Raw genomic sequence first — 17,498 nt, forward strand, 5'->3', positions numbered from 1 at the left:
TATAATTCTGTTCTAACTCTCCTTGTCCACATGTACTGGCACCATATGCCAGTCCACATGTACGACCAATATGCCATGTTTGGGATGGAATTTCACAATTACCTTATTTTTTTTTTTAGAAGGAACAAGGAATAACAACTTATATTGATCACACATCTACTGTGCAGATTGAAGTTGTAACGTGTTTCTTTAGGCAAACTATGATATTGATCAATTTTTACATTTGGCTTTGTTGTTAAATGACAAAAAAAAAAAAAAAGGTCAAAGTAGTATGCACAGTATTTGAATATTGAATTTAACTTATTTCAGCGAAAAGTATTCTCTTCTCACATGAGCCGATCCAGCAGCTGACTGGCACCACAAGAAACAGTCCTGTTTCTCTTTCCTCCTTTTTCTTTATGGGTGCTGAGACTTGTTTATAGTAAGCTGAGCACAAAGGAGGTTGGGGAGAGTTTGGAGCTTTTGTTTTGGCTCAGAGACTTGAACCAGATTACTGCTAGGCAGTGGGCACCAACACTTTTATTGGTTTAGGATTTCATAAGGCGGAGTTACATATGTAAAAGCACATCACAAGAAAATAGAGAAAATCCATTCTTCTCTTGTTTTGTTTTTCAATCCTGGAATCATATCATGGAAGGAATCATATCATGTGACTGCCTTTCCCTGAGAGAAGTCCAGTCTTTTCTCCAATAATGAAGTGACCAGATGGCTCGCACTGTCTTGTGGAATTGTCACCTGATATTTAGGAGAAAGGCAGACTAATGCATATTTTTACAGGAAGTCTTGCTTTCTTGGGATGCGAAGTGGTGTCATTTTTATTCTGGGAATAAGTGACCTCAATTAGCTTCTTTGTTTTTATGGAAGATTCTTAAAGAAGAAGGCATTAAAGTGCTCAGATGCAATCATCCTTTTCTTCCAGATTATTACCCTTTTTTTTTTTTTTTTTTTTTTTTTTTTACTTACGATGCTTTTGCTTTGTTTGTTTTTCCAGTTGAGTAGTCAAATCTTCTAAAATAATGTTTCCATTTCAGTTGTTTCAGTTAGAACCATTCAGCTGTAATGGTTTGCAGTTACAATTCATGTGTTGGTGACAGAACAAAACTTGGATTCCCTTGCTCCCTCATACAGCACAACCGTGGTATATTCTGCAATAGTACAAGGACAGAGGCAACTCCTAAAATCGTATCCTGAACTATTTTTTCTACAGGATTCACGAATCCAGATCCTTGGATTTCAAGAAGTTCATTATGGAAGACAGAGCAAAGGTCATGGTGAGTGAGAGTCATTAGGGTATTTTTAAAGTGGTTTATTAAGATGGTTTAAGATGAGAATAAATTAAAGAGCTGAGGATTTCCATTTCATCTTCAGACACCGAAAGAAGTGTTGATCACTGTTTCCAGAATCAAATAGGAAAAGGTTTTTATCTTAGTCCTTGCCTAATCCTACCTAATCACAATTGAGTGCCATACCAGAGAACTCTCAGATGTGCTTAAGTTTCTAGATTTTACTTAAAATATAAATACAATCAACCATAAGAACATAATATATGAAGTTGGACACTGTAGTACTAAACACATTTGTTATAGTTAAACAAAATTAAGATTTCAAGAGCTTTAATACGTAACATGAAATAAAATTGAGAAGAAAATTCAGTTTCTTTTAACAAGTACAATGGCTCTAATGTTTTGCCCTGTGCTTTCAGAAAAAAAATAAAATTCAAATGAGGTAAAAATATTTAAAGGTAAAATTCAAATTTTAATAGATTTGAAAAAAAGGAATTTTAAAACTATGAATCTGCTTTCAGATTAAATTCAGAAATTATAAAATGAATTCCGGTGATTTATTTTAATTCCACTCTAATATTGATTCAAAAATTAGTACCTCGACTATAAATTGGTTACAACTCTATTATATTACATGTTCTTTTCAAACAAGGATCTCATTCCCCACCACAGAATAACGGAATGGTATTTAGGGAGCATAGATCCTTGTGTCACAAAGAATCTTTTATTTCCATGTCAACAATGTCATAAAGTATGTTGAATTCAACCTTAATGAGCAGTACAGTCTTTAGTTCTTTTGAAAATCAGGCAGTTCAATTTTATCCTCTTGGAATAGACTTAATATTGAATCTTGCCTCCTAGTACTAAGGATGTACTCTGGTTTTTGCAACATCCACATGTTTTTCCAACACATTTCAACTGCTTTATACAAGGATAAGGTAGATATCTAGAAAATAATTTTCGGTCATAAATCAGGTTTCTGAAGAACTGTTGTACATGTGTTTTATTTACACAGTTGTTATTAATATGCATTTGTTGTTCTTGTGGGCTTAAATTCTTCACTTTCATTACAAAGCAGATATGGGGATCTTGACATTTTTCATGTGTCCTCTAGCAGTAGGACCCTACCCCAAGTGTAGCTTGCATTGTGACTCTCAGCAGGAACATTAAGGAACAGAAGAATGCATGCTGCAGGATCCAAAGTTGGTTTTCTATTGAATAGTTACATAAGAGAAGAAGGAACTTCATGGTCAAAATTTTAAAAAAAAAAGAAGAAAGAAATATAGGAGTTTCATTGATTGCAGAATGATTTGACTGAGACTTAAACTGCATAATGGAAAATAAAACTTCCTCCCACCCCACGCTCAGAATGATTGGTTGTTTTGAAAGTATTTGAGAAACATTTCTTATGGATAGATGTTACAGATGGAAATCTGTAAAGATTTGAAATTTTGCCATAATTTTGATTATTTTTACTGAAACAGGCCAAAAATCGCAGATTACTTCAGGTCCACATTCTCTTATGATATAAGCATATGCTTCTTAAAGCACATAGATGTATCTCTGAAAGATTTTTAGTATCTCTGTGTCTCTCTCTTCTTATCATTTTTGACTTATACACAATTATAGAGTAAGAGTTCTCTTATGTATTCTGTTCTTCAGCTTGATTTTGTTGACTTTGAAAGAAGTACTGCAGATATAAAAAGACAAATCTATTGTTTTTATTCCATAGAGTGGTAATATATTTTAAATAATTTACATACTATGGCATAACCTAAATTAGTCATTCCAGTTGTTAACAGCTTGACTTTTCCATTTAAAAAGCTCTTACTGTGAAGAAAGAGGTAAGAAAAATAACTACTAAATTATGCCATGAACTTTAGTAGAAAGCAGAGACTTATTAACTAAAACTCTTTGAAACAAAATCTTTAGAGTTTAATGTTTAATACATTGTTCTCCAGGCTGCACTATTAAACTAAACTAAGTCACCTCAGAATGCTGATATGGGGTATTCCATTAGTGAAAATATTTTAAGTAATAATACGCCTCTTTCTTTTAAGGCCAGATAATGTTTATTCAGTTTTAAAAATAGATTTTCCACAGTCTTGCAGTGAAATGTAACCAGTTGTTGGTGTGAAGTTTATTTATAATGGCAACTCTATAAGTTACCACTTTTTTCGTCATTTTCAGCTTTGACTTGATGTCAAATAGTTTGTTTTACTAAAAATATAGCATCTTGGTTTATTCAAGCACTAGCAGGGCTAATAGAAATATATAGTGTCTCCATTTAATAGTGTAATGGTCTATATATTGTCTTCATTTGGGATTCAATTTGTGAACAATTGCACCCCTTTGAGCACTTGGATTGAACTCTAACTCTTGGTAGGAAGGGAAAGAACATATCTAATCTTGTACAGGGTAGCTTGGATCTAAATCAATAGGAGGACTTGTATAATATTAAAGTCATATAACCATTCCTGAAGTGCAAAACTTAGAAAAATTCATATTAACTATATCACTGAAAATAGAATTCTAAAGATTCAGTAGCAAATACTTATATGCAATTGCTTTATGTGGTAGATATGGTCGTATATGGTTATACCTTATGATAAGAGGCTTTAAGACAATTTGCTACATGACAGCTTTGGAGAGTCTATGTAATTTTCTGACTTTACTATCAATATTGTATTTAGTTTAGTTCTGGTCTTCCTAACTTCCTGATTTAGTATTCAATTGTATATCAGGAGAAGACCCTTGTAGTCGCTCTTCCTAAGAAGCACAGCAATGTTAAGGTTAAATTCCCTGTGATGGTCTGGCCATCTGTCCAAAGGGTAAAAATATTACTTATCCAGTTTCCTGATAAAAGGTCGAGATAATCATCTGATTCTTTATACTTTTAATGAAAAGATATGTTTCACGGGCTAGATATCTACCACCCAAATGTTTTATTATACTAGGCATGTTATTTGTACAGTATCACCTGCACAATCCTTTATGGCTGTGCAACCATCTGCTGTACTTAGTTAAATTATAGCAGCACCCTACAGTACTTTGTCCTATTGTACTGTTTTCTGATTATTAAATTGTGTGGAAATGTTGAGGTTTGAACGCAGCCAGCAGCCAGATGCCACGTGATCAGCCGTTCACCTCCCATCTCCCTGGTGAAATAGGGGAGGGAAAAAAAAAAGAAGAGAATTCGTAGGTTGAATAAAAAGAAAGAATTTACTAAATATAACAAGAGAACAACAGTAACAATCGTGAGTCCAAAAAGAAGCGGGTAAAATGCAGCTGTGGCTTATTGAGCGCGGTGACCGCCCCCACAGCAACACGCACCCGACCAGACCCAAAAATCCCGCACCTGCCTGAGAGAGCACACCCCCCTATATCCCTAGGCATGACATCACATGGTATGAAATACTCCAATGAAAGTTAACTCCACCCTGGTCGAAACCAGGACACTCTCCACCCCTTATTCCATACCATTGACGTTATACTCAGATTTCTTAAGGAATCGCACTCCTTTTTCCCCCCACCCAGGTCTCACAGATATCATTCCTTTAGTCTATGGGCCATCCCTCCACAATGTATGCTGAGTTCATTTAGTCCATGACTTTGGGTTCCATCTGTCATGACAGTCTTTAAGGCTGGAAGAATGAGGCGGAGTTGGCTCAGTCAGTGGAACAGGAGGCCTTGGATGTGGCACGGGAATGTTGCAAAGCACCAATTGCAATAACAGGGTTATTTGACAGTTCGTTCATTGGCTATTCTCACCTAAAATCAAATCTCCCTGAGGCACACATCGGACTTCTCCATCCTTCTGCATTACCCCCCAAGTGCACCCAGGTCCTTGGGAAAAAGTAATCCCACATATGGGTTTATCTTTACCCAATGCAGGAGTAACCCAGACGGTCTTCCCCAATATATTCCTAATGCACACGATATGTAGGAGATTTGACTGAGCAGGGCCAGCTCGCTTGGCAGATCCTTTAGTATTGACTGACCAGGTGGCTTTTGCTAAATGCACATCCCAGTGTTTGAAAGTTCCATCACCCATTGCTCTCAGTGTAGTCTTCAGCAATCCATTGTAACCTCATTTTCTCAGAGGCTGGTGCATGGTAGGGAATGTGATATATACACTCAATGCCATGTTCTTTGGCCCAGGCATCTATGAGGTTGTTTCAGAAGCGTGTCCCATTATCTGACTCCATTCTTTCTGGCATGCCATGCTGCCATAAGACTTTCTCCTCAAGGCCTAAAATGGTGTTCCAAGCAGTGGCATGGGACACAGCATAAGTTTCCAACCAACCAGTGGCTGCTTCCACCGTTGTAAGCACATAGTGTTTGCCATGCCGAGTTTGTGGGAGCGTGGTATAATCAATCTGCCAGGCCTCCCCATATTTATATTTTGAACATCGACCTCCATGCCAAATGGGCTTTAACCATTTGGCTTGCTTGATTGTAACACATGTCTCACATTCATGGATTACCTGTGCAATAGCATCCATGGTTAAGTCCACCCCTCGGTCTCAAGCCCATCTATATGTTGCATCTCTTCCTTGATGGCCTGAGGAGTCATGGGCCCAGCAAGCCATAAATTGTTCACCCTTATGTTGCCAGTCCAGGTCTGCTTGAGACACCTTGATCTTGGCAGCCTGATTCACCTGTTGGTTGTTCTGATGTACTTCAGCGGTCAGACTCTTGGGTATATGAGCGTCTACATGGCGTACTTTCACAACCAGATTCTCTACCCAAGCAGCAATATCTTGCCATAATTCAGCAGCCCAGACGGGTTTGCCTCTACACTGCCAGTTGCTCCATTGCCACTGCTGTAACCACTCCCACAGCGCATTTGCCACCATCCATGAGTCAGTATAGAGGTAGAGCACTGGCCACTTTTCTCACTCAGTGATATCCAAGGCCAGCTGGATGGCTTTCACCTCTGTGAACTCACTCGATTCACTTTCTCCTTCAGCAGCTGCCTTCCACCTTCTATGTTTCCCCACAGTGTGACAGGACCCATCAGTAAACAGGGCATATCGCTTCTCATTATCCAGTACTTTATTATATGGTGGGGCCTCTTCAGCAAACACTACCTCTTCCTTTGGTGCCATTCCAAAATCTTTGCCTTCTGGACAAATTGTAATCACTTCCAGTATTCCTGGATGGCTGGGGCTCCCTATTTGAGCCTGTTGTGTGATTAATGCAACCCATTTACTCCACGTGGCACCAGTTGCATGGTGTGTAGAGGGGACACTCCCTTTGAACATCCAGCCCAGCACTGGCAGTCGGGGAGCCAGGAGGAGCTGTGCTTCAGTCCTGATCACCCCTGAAGCAACTCGGAAGCCTTCATGTGCTGCCAGTATCTCCTTTTCAGTTGGAATATAGAGGTCTTCTGATCCTCTGTATCCCCAACTCCAAAACCCCAGGGGTCAACCCCGAGTCTCCCCTGGTGCTCTCTGACAGAGACTCCAGGTAGGGCCATTCTTCCCGGCTGCAGTGTAGAGCGCATTTTTAACATCTTGCCCTGTCCGAACTGGCCCAAGGGCTACAGCATGAACTATTTCCTGCTTAATTCGTTCAAAAGCCTGTTGCTGCTCTGGGCCCCATACAAAATTATTCTTTTTCCGAGTCACTTGATAGAGAGGGCTGACAATCTGACTGTAATTTGGAATGTGCAGTCTCCAGAAACCCACAACACCTAAGAAAGCTTGTGTTTACTTTCTGCTAGTTGGTGGAAACATAGTTGCTATTTTATTAATCACTTCCATCAGAATCTGATGATGTCCATCTTGCCATTTTACTCCTAAAAACCGGATCTCTTGTGCAAGTCCCTTGACCTTACCACACTTTATGGCAAAACCGGCTCTCAGAAGGATTTGGATTATTTTCTCCCTTTCTCAAAAAACTTCTTCTGCTGTATTACCCCATAGAATGATGTCATCGATGTACTGTAAATGTTCTGGGGCTTCACCCTGTTCCAGTGCAGCCTGGATCAATCTATGGTAAATGGTGGGGCTGTGTTTCCACCGCTGGGGCAGTTGATTCCAGGTGTATTGGACACCCCTCCAGGTAAAAGCAAACTGTGGCCTGCATTCTGCTGCCAGAGACAAGGATGGAGAAAAATGTATTGGCAATATCAATCGTGGCATACCACTTGGCTGTGTTCAACTCTAGTTCACAATGAAGTTCTAGCATGTCTGACACGGCAACAATCAGCGGTGGTGTGACTTCATTCAGGCCACGATAGTCCACTGTCAATCTCCACTCTTCATTAGACTTTCGCACTGGCCATATGGGGCTGTTAAAAGGGGACTGCGTCTTGCTGATGACTCCTTGGCTCTCTAGTTGACGAATCAGTTTATGGATAGGGATTATAGGGTCTCGACTGTTGTGGTATTGCCGTTGGTGCATGGTTGTAGTGGCAGTTGGCACCTGTTTTTCTTCGACCCTCAGCAGTCCCATAACAAAAGGATCCTCTGATAGGCCAGGTAACACAGACAGCTGTTAATTCTTTCTGTTTCCAAGGCAGCTATAGCAAAAGCCCACCGATACCCTTTTGGGTCCTTAAAATACCCTCTCCCGAGATAATCTATGCCAAGAATACATGGAGCGTCTGGGCCAGTCACAATGGGTTGTTTTTCCCACTCTTTTCCACTTAGGCTCACCTTGGCCTCCAATACAGTCAACTGTTGAGATCCCCCTGACACTCCTGAAATACAAATGGGTTCTGCTCCTTTAAAATTTGATGGCATTAGGGTGCATTGCACACCAGTGTCCAATAGGGCCTTATACTGCTGCGGGTCAGATGTTCCAGGCCATCGAATCCCCATGGTCCAGTAAATTCTGTTGCCCCTGTCCTCCACCTGGCTGGAGGCAGGGCCCCTCTGATGTTGGTCATAATACCTGCTAACGACAAATGGGTTAGTGTGGTGTGCACGGGTTTCAACCTCATCTTGATCACTCACTTCTTGTGAATACAAGTCAAAAGTTCTTCTCAGAGGATCATGAGCAAAGTCAACCTTTCTGCTGTGTTTGGGCACTTGATTTCTTCAAACCAGAACAGCATTTCTCCTGAAAGGACCCCGTTTTGTACTTGTTCTTCCTTCCAGCTCACATACCCACTCTTCTAGGAGGTAGGTAGGTTTTCCATCTCATTTCTTCATGTCTTCTCCATAGTCACGCAGGCAATGCCACAGCTTCCCCCGTGGTGTGCACCGGTTCTCTCAAGTAGAGAAACAACTGCTCCTAATAACTGAGATTCTAGTCCATGCAGGTGGGGAGTAGGACATGTTCTCTTTAAATTGCTGAAAATCTTGAGATAATTTGTTCACAGCCGCGTTGATGGGGGAAGAGGCACTTTCTTCATATTTTTGTAGCAGGAGAGCCAGGTCATTCACTGTTTGTCCGTCTTCGTCTTTCCAGTACATTAGTGCTAATGCATTGGCATATGATGATGGTGTGCTCTGTACAAAATTCCTCCACATGGACCGGGTGCATTGGACTTCATCTGGATCTGTGGGTAGCCATGCATTATCTGGGTCATAGCAAACTACCTCCCGCACAGCTAGCTCCCTCAAGTATTGAATGCCTCTTTCTATAGTGGTCCACTTACTTGGTCGACATGTAAAGTTGTCCTTGAAGGGATACCTCTCCCTCACACTTGAGAGAAGTCACCTCCAGAGACTGAGATTTTGTGTCTCCTTTCCAATGGCTTTGTCAATGCCCCCCTTCCTTAGCCAGGGATCCCAGTTGCCTTGCCTCCCTACCCTCTAGTTCCATGCCACTGGCCCCGCTATCCCAGCACCGGAGCAGACAGGTAATGAGTTGCTCACCTGGATGGCACCTGAAATCTTTTCTTATGTCTCGCAACTCACTGAGGGATAAGCATTGGTTGACTATCACTGGCTCTGTCTCCTCCTCCTGTTCTTGTGATGGGCCTGGCTCATCATCACCCTGTACACCGCGAAGGGATTTTCTTGTGTATTTCTTCTTCTGTATGGGAGCAACTGACACCGTCATGGGTTGGTTCTCTGGCTCAGCTGCAGCGCCTCTCCTCAGGCTTGTAGTGGCTGCAGTTCCAGTTACTTGGTTACCAGGTGCAGAGCCCTTCTCTTCCTCTTGAGGGTGCTGAACAGTGTTTAATAGCACTCGGTAAGCATGGGCTATGCCCCAGCATGTTGCAGTGAGCTGTGCCTCTCTGGAATTACCCAGGTGACAACACACGTTTTCCAAATATTTTACTAGTTGTTCAGGATTCTGCACCTGTGCAGGAGTGAAGTTCCAATACACCAAAGGTGCCCACTGTTCTAGGTGCTTGCCCATTCTACTCCACACCCCCAGTCACTCATAATGCCCCAGCCTTGGGGTAGGTTTCCAAGTGATACTCTTAAATAGTTGTTTAACCATAAACAAAACCAGAATCACATGCAGGAACACACTAGCTCCTAACAGCATGGCAACCATGTTTGTGCCAACATTCCAAAGATATTTGAACTCCCCAAATTCCTCAAACACAACTGTAAATAGCCCCAGGGCTGATGACTGCACGCTATCATAGATGAGTATCACATAGTACAGCAGAAACAAAATCTTAACCCAGCTCTCATGGAAGGTGAGCAAGAGCATGGGAAACATGTATTACAAATTAGCTGATAAGATCTTAAGGATCAAGCAATCCACATTTTACCCATTTTATTTTTATCTCAAATAAAACCTCTGTGCTCCACATTGGATGCCAAAAACTGCGGAGTTTTGACCTCAGCCAGCAGCCAGACACCACGTGGCCAGCCGTTCACCTCCCCCCTCCCTGGTGAAATAGGGGAGGGACAAAAAAAAGAAGAAAATTTGTAGGTTGACTAAAAAGAAATAATTTACTAAATATAACAAGAGAAACAACAGTAACAATCGTGAGTCCAAAAAGAAGCGGGTAAAATGCAGCAGTGGCTTACTGAGCGCGGTGACCGCCCCCACAGCAACAGACACCCGGACTGGACCCGAAATCGGCGCCAGCCCGAGAGAGCCTGCTCACCTATATCCCTGGGCATGACATCACATGGTATAAAATACTCCAATGAAAATTAACTTCACCCTGGTCGAAACAGGGAAGGAAAAAAGGTCTAGAAATTGTTTCACCATTTGTACTCATCTTAATCAACTCAATAAGAATGCTTTTAATAGAGGAAAAGATGGTTTTAAGTCAATACAAACCAAATAGTGTATTATCACATGGAGAGAGAGCAAGATCAATGATGTGACAAAACAGTAATTAAAAAAAGGACATTGCTAAGACTAACTTGTACAATTCACTTGCGTATAAATCAAAGGTAAAATTAATTTATTGTTTCTTACTTGTGAATAAAATGGCAACTTTTTATTGATTAGTCTATTTTATAACTATATACGAGACATATTTAAGCCCTCTGATTGGAAATAATAATATTGAAATGGTGTTATTTAACATCGCCACCTAGAAATTAAATTTCAAGAACCCCACAGAGATAGCAGAAGGTTGACTTTCCAGTAAAACAACTCCACAGTTGTTTTTGTAGGTTTTTGTTACTTTGCAAATATTGAATCTGAATTGCTTTCTTAGTTAAAGCAAATAAAATAAAAAATTTGGCGTAGTTTTGTTCTGAGCAGTTGCCAACCTGTTAAGCTCAACATATGCTGAATATTTTATTTAAAACTGATTTATTGGAAAATTTACCAATGATGGCAGACAATATTTTGTTTAAGTTTATTTTCTTATATGTCAGCAGTTTTAGTTTTAATGGTTAAATATTCTTATGTACTCAAATGCCAAGAACACGTTTGTATTCAAGCTCTACAAACTACTTAATAATTATACTATATAGGACTGTCAGTTCATAAAATTTGTTCCAAATGTTTCTGTCCATTTTCTGCAAGTAACTCATGTTGGAAATGTTAACTAGAATAAGTTGGGTGGTTTTTTTTTGTTTTGTTTTGGGTTTTTTTTTTAAATCTAGGAAGGGGAATATAATCTTAAGACAATACATGTTCAATAAGAAATATTTTGGTTATTTAGAGGATGTGTCTGTTCAAAAAGAAAAAAAGACAGTAAAACAAAATCACTACTGAAAATGAAACCAAAGGCACTAAAAATAGGCAAGGGTTTGTCAAGAACTCACATTACCTAGCTGGTGCTAAAGAAGATAGCTAGAAGACAGAAAACCAAAACTTTTTACCTTACTGGGAAATACTTTCAAAAGCAAGGCACTAATGCTGGGCCAGTGATTAAGGACTGTGTTTTTGCCTCACTAATTAAGGACATACAGATAAAAAAAAATCTGTAAAGTGTTATCACTATTTTATAACCAATTAATAAATTTAACAAAAAGTGAGATTTCTTCCCTTCCACCAACATCTGAAACTGTAGCTGGAGACTACTTATGAGTATTTTCTTTCTTTCATACCATAACTTGGCTCTTCTCAAGTTGCAGTACATATATCTACCATATACTTCATAATGCATCTTGGGTCAAGTGCAAGTGATTACACTGCCACACAATGCTCACGATACCCATGGTATTTCATAAGCTATGTAGGTGAACACTTGTAACTCAGACTGATGTTTCTCCAACACTGCACAGATGCAAGGCCCAAGGTTTCTCATGAGCCAACTTGTCTGATCTTAAAGTACCATTTCCCTGAAAGCATTCAACCTCAGTATATACAGGAAACAACCTGATGCAAGAATGAAATTTTAATTTGAGCAATCAAGATTATGAAGACGAACAGACTTCTATTAATTAAAGACTTCTGTTTTCTCAGCTTTTGCATTGTATGTTTTTCATGTCTTCTACTTATTTCAAACCTATCTATAGACCCAGAGTAGACTCCAGTTTCTTAGGTGAGTTCTTTAACAAGCCTAAAAACATTGGGATGATAGTATAATTTTGTTAAACTTGATAGTGTCCAAGTTTAAATAAAAATAATATAGCTGTTTCACTCCTGCTAAATAAGAGAAGTGTTACTAAATTTCCTTTCTTTAATATGAAAAACACAAACTGATTAATATATAGCAAATATATCAAATATAGGGATTATCTAGCAGTCTGCACCAGTATGGGAAGAAATAGCAAGAATAGCAATTTTTTCTGTTTCTCAGTACATACATAGGAGTTTTAAAGGATAAGTATGAAATGTCAACTTACACTGGATATTTAGCTGCAGGTATGGGTACTCCAATTCTGCCCTTTGTCTTGTTAACCATTGCAGCCAGTGTTTCCTGGTTTCTTCATGTTTTTTATATTTAAAAAAATCAGTCTGAGCTCGTTAATACTCACCATTGAGCCTCACCAGGAAAAAAACAAACAACTAAACAAAAAATCTAAAACCCTCCCCCAAACAACGAGAAATCATCAATAGATGAAGAATAACAGAATGGCTAAGGAATGTTGTACAGGATAAGGAATGCAGGACTAAGCAGATGCTTTCTGATTAACAAATCAGCCTCCAGATCCTTATTTCTCTATAGATTACAGGCAAAGACAATGCCTGTTGACATTACTGAGAAACATGCTGATCTGTACCTTTTGGTATCATTGTTGCTCAGAATTAGAAAAAGATTCACACTGCAGATGAAACAATGTCTACTAAATGAAGCAACAGTTTTCCTCAAATACAGCCCTATCAACTTAAGAAAATAGTCCTTCCTTTGATGATAAATTGAACATCTTTGATAATACTCTTTAAACCCCACAGGCATCAAAAGGGCATAACAAGTAAGGGAATGTCTCTGTGAGTATTTAAATTGCAGGGTACGCAAATACACTAAATGAGTTGAATTTTAAGAAATCATCTTTTTGGGCGCTGTCACAATTATGTGCTCTCATAGCTGTGTTCATGTTTAAGAAACAAAACAGGTTAAGAAAGACATGCTACAGACTTACAATATTTTAATGACTAGAAAACCACAGCAAAATAATATAGGAATACTATGCTGCAAATCATGTCTTAAATCTCTCAGAAACAATGGTAACATGTATATTTTAGCGTTTACATTGCTCTGACAGAAAGGCAAGGTACATCATACATGTGAGTATGTCCATGCTGTACTGTGGACTAGTTCAGCAGTTACATCTGTCACATATTCAACAGAACAAATGTAATAGAGACTAGGTAGGCATCTCCATACTACCTGTGAGATTTCTCATATGATCAATATAGCCACTGGACATTGGTTCTTAATTACTTTGTCTTCTATTATCGCATGCTTTATTAGTTTCTAAATGAATCCCATCAACTTAATGTTATATTTAGTGACATTCAGTCCTTGCTTTGAAGGTGGATCTGTGATGATTATTTCCTAAATGTGATGCCCTTCCTCAGCATTCACTGGAGAATCTACTGTATATTTGCATTTGCTCTGGTTTATGACATAGTATGATATAGAGTCTTTCTCTTCACACAGAGCTAAGGACTAGATCTGGTGAATTAAAGTTTTTATTGCACAGTAGAAGACTTCATGAAAAGGAAACAATAGTGCACAGAGAATAAACACATACAGCTTTTCTACTGCTGTTTATAACTGCTGAAAAATGTGCTTAAAAATTATTGTCTTCTGACAATAATAACAGTGACAACAAAATTACCTTGATCAACAGTAATGCCTGAATACGGGATGAAGTTTATTGCTTAGAACATTTATATAAACAACTTTTTGTTCATCTGTGTTACAATATCTGGTCTTTGAAGAGCATTGTGCACAGTGATGAGTCTTATCCTGAGGGTGAAAACAGACATATCAAATTTACCATTTTGTATTAGCTCTTTCTAGTAACATATCTCAATAATCTTTGTTACTTATTATTTCCACTGCAGAGAATTTGGATACAACACATTGCTGGAAGTGTAGGAAAAGCAAAACAGTGGAAAATCTGCAAAACACACATTTCCTTAACACATGGTGCCCACAACAGGACAGGACGGAGATCCAGTGATTTGCCATGGCACCAAGGAGGAATACGAAGCAAGGTAGAGGCTGTGCGGTACCCTTCTTCTACTTTTCTCGAGGAACATTTGACATGACTATGCAGATTTATCTCCTGCTCTTCCCCTTCTCTCAAGGACTGTTTTGCAGTACTCTGCAGACCTTATCTCTCATTCTTCCTCTTTTCACACAAAACCAGCACACACCTTGCACCAAAGAATGTGCTGTGTTGTTACTCAAGAAACAATGGCTTGACCACAGTCCCACCCACTCACCCATACATACTATGATAAATACTACCCCGAGTTTGTATCTAACTTGGAGGGACAATAATCTGATACCAAATCGGAGGGACAGATCAATGGGTTTGTGCTCCTCGTCCCCCACAGAAGGGACGCCTTTTGGTAAGATTTGGGTCCTCAGCTACGCTGAGTCAAGTGTGTATGATTGCAGTTGGGTTTTTTGTGTGTGTAGTGCTATATAGCCAACTTGCATTTTATGCATTTATGGTAGGCAATCTCAAAGAATCTGTAGATGTTGCATAAGAATAAACCATACTATTTGTGAACCTGACGGCTTCTCTTGAATGCAGCCAGACCTACAACATACAGGCTGTTTGTGCATCTGGTGTCAGGCCCTAATCAGCATACCTATTAAGAGATAAGTACAGCTGTCCCTAGCCCCTCTAATCTCTGAGGACTGGCTAAAATGCAAGGGGATTTACCTCTTACCAAATTAATTAATTAATTACCTTAAATGCAACACATATTTATTGCTTATAAAGAATTTTCTGATAAAGCAAAATTAAAAGAATCTGTCATTAATGAATATATATTTTCATAGTGCAATTAACAGTCAACAGAAAGGACTTAAATTCAAAGGTACTGAATAACATTACCATTGGACTTCTTGTGGAGCTGCATGTTTGAAAATAAGGGTGACAGAGATGAAGTATAGACATTAAAATAAAGATTGCTTCTGCTAAAGTGTCCTTTTACTGCAAATTGTATTTACTTTCAGAAGATTCTTCACCATGTTAGTCCTGGGTCTTTTCCGAGTGGCATGAAAAAATCAGTTTCTACAGGCCATAAGTTCATTTACTATAGATCAATGTATAGCTTTTTCTAACAAAGGCTAGGGCACAAATGGCCCTTTAATTTAAGAACTGTCAGTTGCATCAGCTGAATGAAGCTGGTGTCTTTCACCTGACAGTTTGTCACAGTATCTGTTTTGCACTGGGAGGTTCTGACCTTTCATGATTCCAGTAGGAAAGGCACTTAGACTCCGTAAAGTATAATTTAAAATACTGTTTATTAGAGTTAACATTATAAGAGAATAGCATAGACAAACTTATGTCCCTTTGTATGCTGGGAGCCCTGGGTTGTGTAGCACTGAACAGGATCCACACGTAGCATCCTGTGCAGTCCCCATCCATAGCAGGGTTTTCTCCCCTATCAATCAGTTGAGCTATTACAGCATTTTCTCACAAGGAAACAACTTTATTTATCATTTCTACAGTCAAACCAAAAAGGCTGTTCATATAGGAACGTCTTGGAGCATTTGTAGTGATTTGCGGAAAAAAGACTCTACAACTCAAAATAGAGTTATAAAGCAGGTATGTTTAGTCCGGTGCCGGGGTGCAAGGGGATTTCTCCACAAAGCTTGCACACCCACAGCACATTTTACCAAAAACTTATAGAGTGTGGATATACATATTCATTGGATTACATAACACAAACATACATATGCATGAGTAAGGCTGGGTTAGTTCTAGAGGCTGGGGTCAGCAGTTTATGTTCTCTTTGCACCTGCGCATTGTCTCCTGGGGGGTGTCTTTGGGGATCTTTGGGAGGAAGGCTCGTAGTCTTTCTCACCTTGTTTTTCATTCCCGGAGCATGCACAGATTCTCTTAGCCAATTTCTTGAACAACAAAAATATTTTTCAGCTGGTTTACTCATCCTGTCTTATTTAGGGGACCAGTTGAACTTCTACCATCCATATATGGCTATCTTTACTCATTACTGAGGCCCAACTATTTAGAGCACACCTCTTCCTCAAGGACAAAACCATGATATTTTGCTGAACACTGCAGTTCTTGGTAGATTTTCACAGTAAACTGCTTTGTTTTGATGGATGCAGTAGTCCTTGGTAAAATTCCACAGAACATTCTGGGCAAGCAGGATTCTTTGCAATATTAAAAAAATACTGTAAGTAATACTATAACTTGCTAGAAGTAAGTAAATAAGTTGCTAAGCGGTTTTCTATAAGTAAATAAGTAAATAAGTCTTAAAACAAGTAATCATTTCTCTGTATCAGTAGAGGAAGGTGAGGCCATCACTGGTAACCAGTGGGAGCTTCCTGCAGACTCCTCTGTTGCAATGTGCATCCTGCTACCAAAGGATTTGTGCAAACGCAACACAGGCCTGAAGGGCCACCATGTATATGCAGTTTAGCGCACCACAGGCTTACCCAGGTTAAATATGTGGATCACTAACTCCTTGATGGTCTATGGTTTTCCTATCAGGACCACTACAGTATCTCAGAATGACTATGATTACCTTCAGAATCAGTATTTGATACAGGACACAAAGAATGATGAATATTTTTATATTTAAAGCATGAAAGTTGTAACAAATTTTCTGCTAGTAGATGCACTATAGCACATGCTTAACAGCAATTGAAAGTGGTGGAGAGCTACATGGAAGAACAGAAATACATCAAAAATCAAATTAAGTATTTCTGTGTTGTCTTTCTAAAGCTATCAGTGAGGGCTAATCTAACTCTGTAAGCATGATACACAAATATATTTTGGTTCATATCGGTGGAAATCAATGAAATTACACTGACTTTCAGAGTCAGAAGCTATGAACAATTGCCGAAGGAGTTAATACATGGGACTGCTCTCAGATGGTATGAGGTTACCACAATATTTTTACCATCTAAAAAGAAAAATGAAAGAGACAAAAGGCATAAATGTTGCATGTCTCCAAAGAAGGTAAAAGGGCAGAAAAGCTTGAGTAGAAGTAAATGGTGGAAAATGTATATGTAAATTAATTTTCTCTTTAGCAGTTAGTTTTGGGGTTTTTTTTTTTTGTTTTTTCTTATTCAAATTAAATTATTTGCAGTTCACCTGCCTGATAGAAGAATTAACAATACACTCATCCTCCTGAACACACCTTTCTTACAGGTGTCTGTCGAAGTGATTTCCATCACTGGACAGATGGCCCTTGAAGTTTTGGCCAGGTGCACCAAAGCAGAGCCAT

The 17,498-nt window shown here is 39.1% G+C and overlaps 1 long non-coding RNA gene across 1 annotated transcript in view; it reads left to right on the forward strand.

Moving 5' to 3' along the window:
- Positions 1-7,954: 7,954 nt before the first annotated feature.
- Positions 7,955-17,498, forward strand: part of LOC141937780 (uncharacterized) — a 58,623-nt gene continuing 49,079 nt past the window's right edge. Inside the window, exons 1-2 of the long non-coding RNA XR_012627062.1 lie at positions 7,955-8,090; positions 8,517-8,546. This is a non-coding gene — a long non-coding RNA (uncharacterized LOC141937780). The remainder of the gene's footprint in view (positions 8,091-8,516; positions 8,547-17,498) is intronic.

The sequence above is a fragment of the Strix uralensis genome, chromosome Z, assembly GCF_047716275.1.
Source record: "Strix uralensis isolate ZFMK-TIS-50842 chromosome Z, bStrUra1, whole genome shotgun sequence".
NCBI classification, from domain to species: Eukaryota; Metazoa; Chordata; class Aves; order Strigiformes; family Strigidae; genus Strix; species Strix uralensis.